We start from the raw sequence: 12,255 nt of genomic DNA, 5'->3' as shown, positions 1-12,255 counted from the left end.
GCCAGTTGCCATGATATATACTTGCCAAGGTTGCAATCATCTCTAAATAGATGGTATGAACTGCTAAGCAGCAACCAAGACTTTCAGATGATATGAACAACCTTGTAGAGTTGTGCTGAACCGCGTAGCGGCTGCCTACGTACTCTCTTTGTTGCTCGAAGGGATCAAGCACAACCATAGTTCGTCAGTTCTTGCTTAGATAGTATGAACTACTTGCATCAGTAGCAACTATCTCTTAAAACTGGATACCACCCGCAGATATAAGTAACACTGTCATTTATTAACATCAAATAATCCTATCAAGCACATTACTAAAAATATCATCGTTCCAAAGAACCAAAACAAAATAACAGGGACCAGGTCTCAACTTACATTAACAGTAACACATTTATATAAGACAAACAAGAAACTCCAAAATCTAGGATACTCCTTCCCTATACCACTTGACTGCCATTGCAGTAGCTAGCCAGAAATAATATCAAGAAGTCTATTATATACTAACCAACATCTAAATCTATCGATCAAGACCTAACAGTCATAATGAAAATACAATACCTGCATACTAGCTAAGACGATAAGATGCCTCAAAACATACACCATAATATGTTGTAGTGATAAAAGAACTAATACAGTAGAATGACTATACCCTTAGTCTGAAACTAAGGACGTATTGATTTGTCCTCCAACTAACACAACCTCATTTAGAAACTATCTACAATACATAAATTCAAAAGATACCCATAGCTAACACAATTACTAATTCCCTGCGCACTATCACCCCATGTAAAATAGAAAAAGAGGAAGGCTTAAGCTTTAATGTGTCTCACATGACGTCATTAGTACAAACAATGTAAGTAAGGTGGTCAGAAATGAAAATCATATTTAACGGTATGAAATAACACACATGCTTAGCTACTGGGATTAGCCAAGTACCGACCAACATAATTGCTAACTCTGGCACTTAAACAAATAATTCAATGAGAACATATACACAATATTTTCCTTAAATTGAGCAAACAGTTCCACTATCTATTAATCAAGGAAGGAAACATACCGGTCGATCCAACCGACTAAAATTAGCTAGAAACTATGGATACCACTATTACTGTCTATTAGCATTTATCCCAAAATTACAACAATACTCTCAGTAAGCAAATCAATAACAAACATTTTGGATCAAGGTCCTGCCCTTACAGTGAACTAGTTTTGTAAGCTAAAGGAGAAGCCGACTCAAGGTACCATAATACAAACATTACATTCACCATTTCAAAATCATTCGATAATACGAAGAAATTTAGATATCATATTACCATAGTTAGAATTCCTAGAAGGCCAGTACGTAGGATAAACATAAATGTCAACTCAAGTTAACACCACACTAAAGGAAATGCAAAATAGATAAATGCACCAAATCTACATTTATGATAATAAAGACAACTACTAATACAGTTGAACCATAATCTATATTTATATTCAATAATGCAAAAGTAAGGTGAACATCAAACAAATCTATTTCTCGAAACGTCATTTAGTATCCATTACCATACTTCCCAGAAATTTCAGACGAACATGATATGTTTGAAATGCGATAATCCCTAAGGTAATAAACCAAATGAAGCATGATATACCATTTCGGAAATCCCTTACAACCCACTACAACTTCTTAGGAGGAATCCAAACCTAATTCAAAGTCTAAAGGGTTCAGAATCATCATACAAAACTCTATAAAATGCTGCCTTCAGAGAATCAGCTCTGACATGCAGTTTTCTCTTGATTATAATTCTTGCTCTACATGTTCAAACATCATGCGCTTTTGACAGGCTATAGAGGACACTAATATGAACAATTTTCGTGAAGAATCCGTAGACTAAATCCTCAACGATTATGCACCAGAAATGACCCCCAAAAAGGCTTTCTGCGTAGCCATTCTAATATTCATTTGAGACATTTCATCAAACATGTTACCTCCATGGAAAAATTAAAAAAATTCAATAAAGAATTTGTTCATTTCCTAACCATCTACATCAACATAAGAGTAAGGCATGCACTTAGAACATAAACCAAAACATGCAAACTCATGGACTACATTAGTAGAGAGTTAATATCAACCATAATGCATGCATTCCACAAGTCAAATACATGGTTTATATGCTTACATAAATTCACATACATGATTCAAAGACCAGCAAATCCAAACTCTAATGTTAAATAACTTCCGTTGGTAAACCCAATTAATCAAACTCATTCCATATGAGAATAAATCATGTATTACATAAATCAACATAAGTAAATCAATGCAACTAAAGTGATTTAACAATAAGACATAGAACATGAATTTGGAGAGATTAACACTAACCCATATGCTTGAATAGGATGAAATGAAGATTTAACAATGAATTAGATAAAAACACCTAATTTCCAACATGAACCTAATTTGAAGGTCTCACCTAATTCAACTCACAAATCAACCATTTAAGGTGATTACTAGAAACCCATTTCTTAATTTAGCAAAATTAGTGAACAAAAGTAGCGAATCATGTTGAATATCCACAAAAGTTAGCCAAACACTAAATTCCATTGTAATTCACCTCAATTGAATCTCCATCTTTAGAAAGAGCTCTACAACAACAATATGTGATTCTCCAACTATAACACCCTTCAATTCCTAACATTTGACAAAAAATCTCTAGAGCTACTAATATGTTTCTTGGAGAATCTTGGTGATAAGAATAAGTGAAAATGGAAGATAGAGGAAAAATGAAAAACGTCCCCCCCTCTTCTTTTCGTTTTTGTATTACCATCAAGCAATAAAATTACCAAAATGCCCTGATTCCTTTCCTACTCAACATGTGTGCATATGAGGTGTCTTGGTGCATGTGGCTGTATCAAGGCCCCTATTGTTTGGATTAATGCACCATACACCAAATGAATGCACTTGCATTTTAATTTTATTTATTATTATTATTTATTTATTTTGGTACCAACTAATAGATAAAAATTGATTTCCACCTATATGGGCCGAACTAAACAAGGATAAAACTTTGGGGTCTTACATCATCAACCCCTTAAAAAGAACTTTGTCCTCAAATTTAAAAATAAAATATAGACGTTAGGTGGTTTACTTGTAGTCGCAATGCACCAGTGACGCTGACGAATCCAAAACTCACAGTCCCGAATGAACCGGAACTGCTCTGATACCAACTGTCACGGACCAGAGAATTTTTGCTTCCTGCGGATCGGGTTAGGACCCGCTTGGAAAGCTCCGACTCTCGGATACGCCACTCAAGTAAAATTTTCGTTCACTAATAATCCTGCACACTGCAGAAATCTCATTAGTCTCAAACCCAGAATTCTGTGAGCATGTGTCCCATACCATAATACTCATAAAATTCGACAAGGGTTCCAATTTCAAAAAAAAAACAGAGTCAGCCAGTTCCCGAAATAACAGATAGCCAATTGCCAAAATTAACAGACGACCAGTTGCCAAAATTAATACGGGCCAATTGCCCAAATTTAACAGACGGCCAGTTGCCAAAATTAACACGGGCCAATCGCCCAAAATTAACAGACGATCAGTTGCCAAAATTAACACGGATCAATTGCTCAAAATTAACAGGCGGCCAATTGCCAAAATTAACACGGGCCAATTGCCCAAAATTAACAGACTGCCAGTTGCCATGATATATACTTGCCAAGGTTGCAATCATCTCTAAATAGATGGTATGAACTGCTAAGCAGCAACCAAGACTTTCAGATGATATGAACAACCTTGTAGAGTTGTGCTGAACCGCGTAGCGGCTGCCTACGTACCCTCTTTGTTGCTCGAAGGGATCAAGCACAACCATAGTTCGTCAGTTCTTGCTTAGATAGTATGAACTACTTGCATCAGTAGCAACTATCTCTTAAAACTGGATACTACCCGCAGATATAAGTAACACTGTCATTTATTAACATCAAATAATCCTATCAAGCACATTACTAAAAATATCATCGTTCCAAAGAACCAAAACAAAATAACAGGGACCAGGTCTCAACTTACATTAACAGTAACACATTTATATAAGACAAACAAGAAACTCCAAAATCTAGGATACTCCTTCCCTATACCACTTGACTGCCATTGCAGTAGCTAGCCAGAAATAATATCAAGAAGTCTATTATATACTAACCAACATCTAAATCTATCGATCAAGACCTAACAGTCATAATGAAAATACAATACCTGCATACTAGCTAAGACGATAAGATGCCTCAAAACATACACCATAATATGTTGTAGTGATAAAAGAACTAATACAGTAGAATGACTATACCCTTAGTCTGAAACTAAGGACGTATTGATTTGTCCTCCAACTAACACAACCTCATTTAGAAACTATCTACAATACATAAATTCAAAAGATACCCATAGCTAACACAATTACTAATTCCCTGCGCACTATCACCCCATGTAAAATAGAAAAAGAGGAAGGCTTAAGCTTTAATGTGTCTCACATGACGTCATTAGTACAAACAATGTAAGTAAGGTGGTCAGAAATGAAAATCATATTTAACGGTATGAAATAACACACATGCTTAGCTACTGGGATTAGCCAAGTACCGACCAACATAATTGCTAACTCTGGCACTTAAACAAATAATTCAATGAGAACATATACACAATATTTTCCTTAAATTGAGCAAACAGTTCCACTATCTATTAATCAAGGAAGGAAACATACCGGTCGATCCAACCGACTAAAATTAGCTAGAAACTATGGATACCACTATTACTGTCTATTAGCATTTATCCCAAAATTACAACAATACTCTCAGTAAGCAAATCAATAACAAACATTTTGGATCAAGGTCCTGCCCTTACAGTGAACTAGTTTTGTAAGCTAAAGGAGAAGCCGACTCAAGGTACCATAATACAAACATTACATTCACCATTTCAAAATCATTCGATAATACGAAGAAATTTAGATATCATATTACCATAGTTAGAATTCCTAGAAGGCCAGTACGTAGGATAAACATAAATGTCAACTCAAGTTAACACCACACTAAAGGAAATGCAAAATAGATAAATGCACCAAATCTACATTTATGATAATAAAGACAACTACTAATACAGTTGAACCATAATCTATATTTATATTCAATAATGCAAAAGTAAGGTGAACATCAAACAAATCTATTTCTCGAAACGTCATTTAGTATCCATTACCATACTTCCCAGAAATTTCAGACGAACATGATATGTTTGAAATGCGATAATCCCTAAGGTAATAAACCAAATGAAGCATGATATACCATTTCGGAAATCCCTTACAACCCACTACAACTTCTTAGGAGGAACCCAAACCTAATTCAAAGTCTAAAGGGTTCAGAATCATCATACAAAACTCTATAAAATGCTGCCTTCAGAGAATCAGCTCTGACATGCAGTTTTCTCTTGATTATAATTCTTGCTCTACATGTTCAAACATCATGCGCTTTTGACAGGCTATAGAGGACACTAATATGAACAATTTTCGTGAAGAATCCGTAGACTAAATCCTCAACGATTATGCACCAGAAATGACCCCCAAAAAGGCTTTCTGCGTAGCCATTCTAATATTCATTTGAGACATTTCATCAAACATGTTACCTCCATGGAAAAATTAAAAAAATTCAATAAAGAATTTGTTCATTTCCTAACCATCTACATCAACATAAGAGTAAGGCATGCACTTAGAACATAAACCAAAACATGCAAACTCATGGACTACATTAGTAGAGAGTTAATATCAACCATAATGCATGCATTCCACAAGTCAAATACATGGTTTATATGCTTACATAAATTCACATACATGATTCAAAGACCAGCAAATCCAAACTCTAATGTTAAATAACTTCCGTTGGTAAACCCAATTAATCAAACTCATTCCATATGAGAATAAATCATGTATTACATAAATCAACATAAGTAAATCAATGCAACTAAAGTGATTTAACAATAAGACATAGAACATGAATTTGGAGAGATTAACACTAACCCATATGCTTGAATAGGATGAAATGAAGATTTAACAATGAATTAGATAAAAACACCTAATTTCCAACATGAACCTAATTTGAAGGTCTCACCTAATTCAACTCACAAATCAACCATTTAAGGTGATTACTAGAAACCCATTTCTTAATTTAGCAAAATTAGTGAACAAAAGTAGCGAATCATGTTGAATATCCACAAAAGTTAGCCAAACACTAAATTCCATTGTAATTCACCTCAATTGAATCTCCATCTTTAGAAAGAGCTCTACAACAACAATATGTGATTCTCCAACTATAACACCCTTCAATTCCTAACATTTGACAAAAAATCTCTAGAGCTACTAATATGTTTCTTGGAGAATCTTGGTGATAAGAATAAGTGAAAATGGAAGATAGAGGAAAAATGAAAAACGTCCCCCCCTCTTCTTTTCGTTTTTGTATTACCATCAAGCAATAAAATTACCAAAATGCCCTGATTCCTTTCCTACTCAACATGTGTGCATATGAGGTGTCTTGGTGCATGTGGCTGTATCAAGGCCCCTATTGTTTGGATTAATGCACCATACACCAAATGAATGCACTTGCATTTTAATTTTATTTATTATTATTATTTATTTATTTTGGTACCAACTAATAGATAAAAATTGATTTCCACCTATATGGGCCGAACTAAACAAGGATAAAACTTTGGGGTCTTACATCATCAACCCCTTAAAAAGAACTTTGTCCTCAAATTTAAAAATAAAATATAGACGTTAGGTGGTTTACTTGTAGTCGCAATGCACCAGTGACGCTGACGAATCCAAAACTCACAGTCCCGAATGAACCGGAACTGCTCTGATACCAACTGTCACGGACCAGAGAATTTTTGCTTCCTGCGGATCGGGTTAGGACCCGCTTGGAAAGCTCCGACTCTCGGATACGCCACTCAAGTAAAATTTTCGTTCACTAATAATCCTGCACACTGCAGAAATCTCATTAGTCTCAAACCCAGAATTCTGTGAGCATGTGTCCCATACCATAATACTCATAAAATTCGACAAGGGTTCCAATTTCAAAAAAAAAACAGAGTCAGCCAGTTCCCGAAATAACAGATAGCCAATTGCCAAAATTAACAGACGACCAGTTGCCAAAATTAATACGGGCCAATTGCCCAAATTTAACAGACGGCCAGTTGCCAAAATTAACACGGGCCAATCGCCCAAAATTAACAGACGATCAGTTGCCAAAATTAACACAGATCAATTGCTCAAAATTAACAGGCGGCCAATTGCCAAAATTAACACGGGCCAATTGCCCAAAATTAACAGACGGCCAGTTGCCATGATATATACTTGCCAAGGTTGCAATCATCTCTAAATAGATGGTATGAACTGCTAAGCAGCAACCAAGACTTTCAGATGATATGAACAACCTTGTAGAGTTGTGCTGAACCGCGTAGCGGCTGCCTACGTACTCTCTTTGTTGCTCGAAGGGATCAAGCACAACCATAGTTCGTCAGTTCTTGCTTAGATAGTATGAACTACTTGCATCAGTAGCAACTATCTCTTAAAACTGGATACCACCCGCAGATATAAGTAACACTGTCATTTATTAACATCAAATAATCCTATCAAGCACATTACTAAAAATATCATCGTTCCAAAGAACCAAAACAAAATAACAGGGACCAGGTCTCAACTTACATTAACAGTAACACATTTATATAAGACAAACAAGAAACTCCAAAATCTAGGATACTCCTTCCCTATACCACTTGACTGCCATTGCAGTAGCTAGCCAGAAATAATATCAAGAAGTCTATTATATACTAACCAACATCTAAATCTATCGATCAAGACCTAACAGTCATAATGAAAATACAATACCTGCATACTAGCTAAGACGATAAGATGCCTCAAAACATACACCATAATATGTTGTAGTGATAAAAGAACTAATACAGTAGAATGACTATACCCTTAGTCTGAAACTAAGGACGTATTGATTTGTCCTCCAACTAACACAACCTCATTTGGAAACTATCTACAATACATAAATTCAAAAGATACCCATAGCTAACACAATTACTAATTTCCTGCGCACTATCACCCCATGTAAAATAGAAAAAGAGGAAGGCTTAAGCTTTAATGTGTCTCACATGACGTCATTAGTACAAAAAATGTAAGTAAGGTGGTCAGAAATGAAAATCATATTTAACGGTATGAAATAACACACATGCTTAGCTACTGGGATTAGCCAAGTACCGACCAACATAATTGCTAACTCTGGCACTTAAACAAATAATTCAATGAGAACATATACACAATATTTTCCTTAAATTGAGCAAACGGTTCCACTATCTATTAATCAAGGAAGGAAACATACCGGTCGATCCAACCGACTAAAATTAGCTAGAAACTATGGATACCACTATTACTGTCTATTAGCATTTATCCCAAAATTACAACAATACTCTCAGTAAGCAAATCAATAACAAACATTTTGGATCAAGGTACTGCCCTTACGGTGAACTAGTTTTGTAAGCTAAAGGAGAAGCCGACTCAAGGTACCATAATACAAACAGTACATTCACCATTTCAAGACCAGTCGATAATATGAAGAAATTTAGATATCATATTAACATAGTTAGAATTTTTAGAAGGCCAGTATGCAAGATAAACATAAATGTCAACTCAAGTTAACACCACACTAAAGGAAATGCAAAATAGATAAACGCACCAAATCTACATTTATAATAATAAAGACAACTACTAATACAGTTGAACCATAATCTATATTTATATTCAATAATGCAAAAGTAAGGTGAACATCAAACAAGTCTATTTCTCGAAACGTCATTTAGTATCCATTACCACACTTCCCAGAAATTTCAGACTAACATGCTATGTTTGAAATGCGATAATCCCTAAGGTAATAAACCAAATGAAGCATGATGTACCATTTCGGAAATCCCTTACAACCCACTACAACTTCTTAGGAGAAACCAAAACCTAATTCAAAGTCTAAAGGATTCAGAATCATCAGACAAAACTCTATAAAATGCTGCCTTCAGAAAATCAGCTCTAACATGCAGTTTTCTCTTGACTATAACTCTTGCTCTACATGTTCAAACATCATGCCCTTTTGACAGGATATAGAGGACACTAAGACGAACACTTTTCGTGAAGAATACGTAGACTAAATCCTCACCTATATGCACCAGAAATGACCCCAAAAAAGGCTGTCCGCGTAGCCATTCTAATATTCATTTGAGACATTCCATCAAACATGTTACCTCCATGGAAAAATCAGAAATTTCAATACAGAATTTGTTCATTTCCTAACCATCTACATCAACATAAGAGTAAGTCATGCACTTAGAACATAAACCAAAACATGCAAACTCATGGACTACATTAGTAGAGAGTTAATATCAACCATAATGCATGCATTCCACAAGTCAAATACATGGTTTATATGCTTACATAGATTCACATACATGATTCAAAGACCAGCAAATCCAAACTCTAAAGTTAAATAACTTCCGTTGGTAAACCCACCAATTAATCAAACTCATTCCATATGAGAATAAATCATGTATTACATAAATCAACATGAGTAAATCAATGCACCTAAAGTGATTTAACAATAATACATAGAATATGAATTTGGAGAGATTAACACTAACCCATATGCTTGAATAGGATGAAATGAAGATTTAACAATGAATTAGATAAAACCCCATAATTTCCAACATGAACCTAACTTGAAGGTCTCACCTAATTCAACTCATAATTCAACCATTCAAGGTGATTACTAGAAACTCATTTCTTTATTTAGCAAAAGTAGTGAACAAAAGTAGCGAACCATGTTGAATATCCACAAAAGTTAGCCAAACATTAAATTCCATTGTAAAGTCTTCACCTCAATTGAATCTCCTCTTTAGAAAGAGCTCTACAACAACAATATGATGATTCTCCAACTATAACACCCTTCAATTCCTAACATTTGACAAAAATCTCTAGAGCTACTAATACGTTTCTTGGAGAACCTTGGTGATATCAATTAGTGAAAATGGAAGATAGAGGAAAAATGAAAAACGTCCCCCCCTCTTCTTCTCATTTTTGTATTAACATCAAGCAACAAAATTACCAAAATGCACTGATGCCTTTCCTACTCAACATGTGTGCATATGAGGTTTCTTGGTGCATGTGGCTCTATCAATGCCCCTATTGTTTTTATTAAGACACCATACGCCAAATGAATGCACTTGCACTTGCATTTTAATTTTATTTATTTATTATTATTTTATTTATTTTGGCACCAACTAACAGATAAAAATTGATTTCCACCTAAATAGGCCGAACTAAACAAGGATAAAACTTTGGGGTCTTACAAAATTCCTCCATCATCTGAAATTCACGGCAACCGCAGCCTGACAGCAACACTCGTGCAATTCTCGCCCGTGCACCAACTCCCTCGAACTCAACCATGTACGGCAACCATGGAAGTAGCCATATCGTCACAGCAATCTTCCCTGCATTCTGAAGTTCTCGTACCATTGCCTTCGCCTGTTGCTGCTGCTGCGTTTGTTCTCAGTCGAGAACCACATTTACACCCAGTTTTCAGATCACGGCACCACTCGATCTCTGCTGGTTTCGCTATTATCACTACCGCCATCAGTTCGAGCTCAAAACCAAAACAACCTAGATCTGTTATTTATTTTCATCTTGAAATTGAACCAAACACCAAATCAATTCGAGCCAATCTTCTTCTCCACGAAATCTCCACAGAACTTCATCAATTTCAGACCATAAAAAAACCCCAAATTCATTGCTTCATTGTTGTTGAATAGCTTGAACTTGCTGTGTATTATTGAATTGAATTGAAATTATCGACGACCACCATCTCCTTCTCTTGACCTTGCGTACTCTCACCTTCGATTCATCTGTGAAATCGGTCTCCCACCATGAAGAAAGTCTTTAAACCTCTCCCAACACTCGAAAAACGATTCATTTTCCATTTGAGAAAAATTCATGATATTTTTGCGAAGAGTGATGGTTTTATGAATAGGAAAAAACTTTTTCAGAAACTCTCTAGTCATTTCATTCCATGTCCTAATGGTATTTGGTCGCAAAGAATGCAGCCAAGTCTTGGATTTCTCCTTTATAGAAAATGGAAACAATTTCAGTTTTACGACATCTTGAGTCGCAGCAAAAAAAGGCATAGTAGTACAAACCTCATCAAATTCTTTCAAATGTATGTATGGACTCTCGGAGTCCAACCCATGAAACTTAGGTAGTGCTTGTACCTGACCATATTTTATCGAAACATTCCCAGCATTAGCTGGAAGAACTAATACAAGAAGGTGTAGAAGTCCTTTCCGGCTGCAAATAATCCTTAAGGGTTTTAGGTCCATTAGCATTGGCTGCGGCTTCAACAGCTAATCTAGAAGCTTCAGCCTCAGCCGCTAATCTCTCAGTTGCATCTGTCACTGGATGACTAGGGTGATTTTCTAATACCCTATTGGCAAAATGGTGAAATCTAACTAATCGATTGAATTGATCAGACCTAGAATATTGCATACACAAAGGAAACAAGAAACTGATACAATGTTACCCCAAATGGCTGTGATTTCGTCTAGATTTCAGCCTAATTACAACTGAAGCAACGACACTGATTCCCTGCACCCGTAGCAACTCTTAATGTCGCCAAGTCTTTAGAGCTATCTTACTCCCTGTTAAGAAGCAACAAAAATCAGCAAACTCTAAAACAAAACTAAAAATAAACCGATGCAGCACTTAATTCTAGGGAACACTAAACAATCCCCGGGCCTCGGCGCCAAAATTTGATCACTCTTTTCAGAGTATCAAAGATAAAGAAGCGTAATATAGTCGTGTTAGAACCACAAAGATTGTTGGTGTTCAAGAGAATTACTAAGTCAAACTATAATGTAAAGTTGATTTGAAATTGAGTTGCAAAGACAACAGATGATAACTGTAAATGAAAGTAATAAATGATTGTTGTATCTACCAAAACTTTAAGGTTTCACTTAATGTGTTTCAAGTTCTTATAACATCAAAAGATAACTCGAATAGAAACAGATAATAATCTGCTCTACCTGGAATATAAGACGTTTATATTTCTGAGTACAACTAAAAATACCATTACAGAATGAATGATATTATGTTCTAAATATAAAGCCCTATTGAGAACTGTCACAGGGACTTCATAGCATTCAATGTACCCGGA

This window comes from Papaver somniferum, chromosome 6, assembly GCF_003573695.1.
Source record: "Papaver somniferum cultivar HN1 chromosome 6, ASM357369v1, whole genome shotgun sequence".
NCBI classification, from domain to species: Eukaryota; Viridiplantae; Streptophyta; class Magnoliopsida; order Ranunculales; family Papaveraceae; genus Papaver; species Papaver somniferum.
This window is presented reverse-complemented; position numbering follows the sequence as displayed.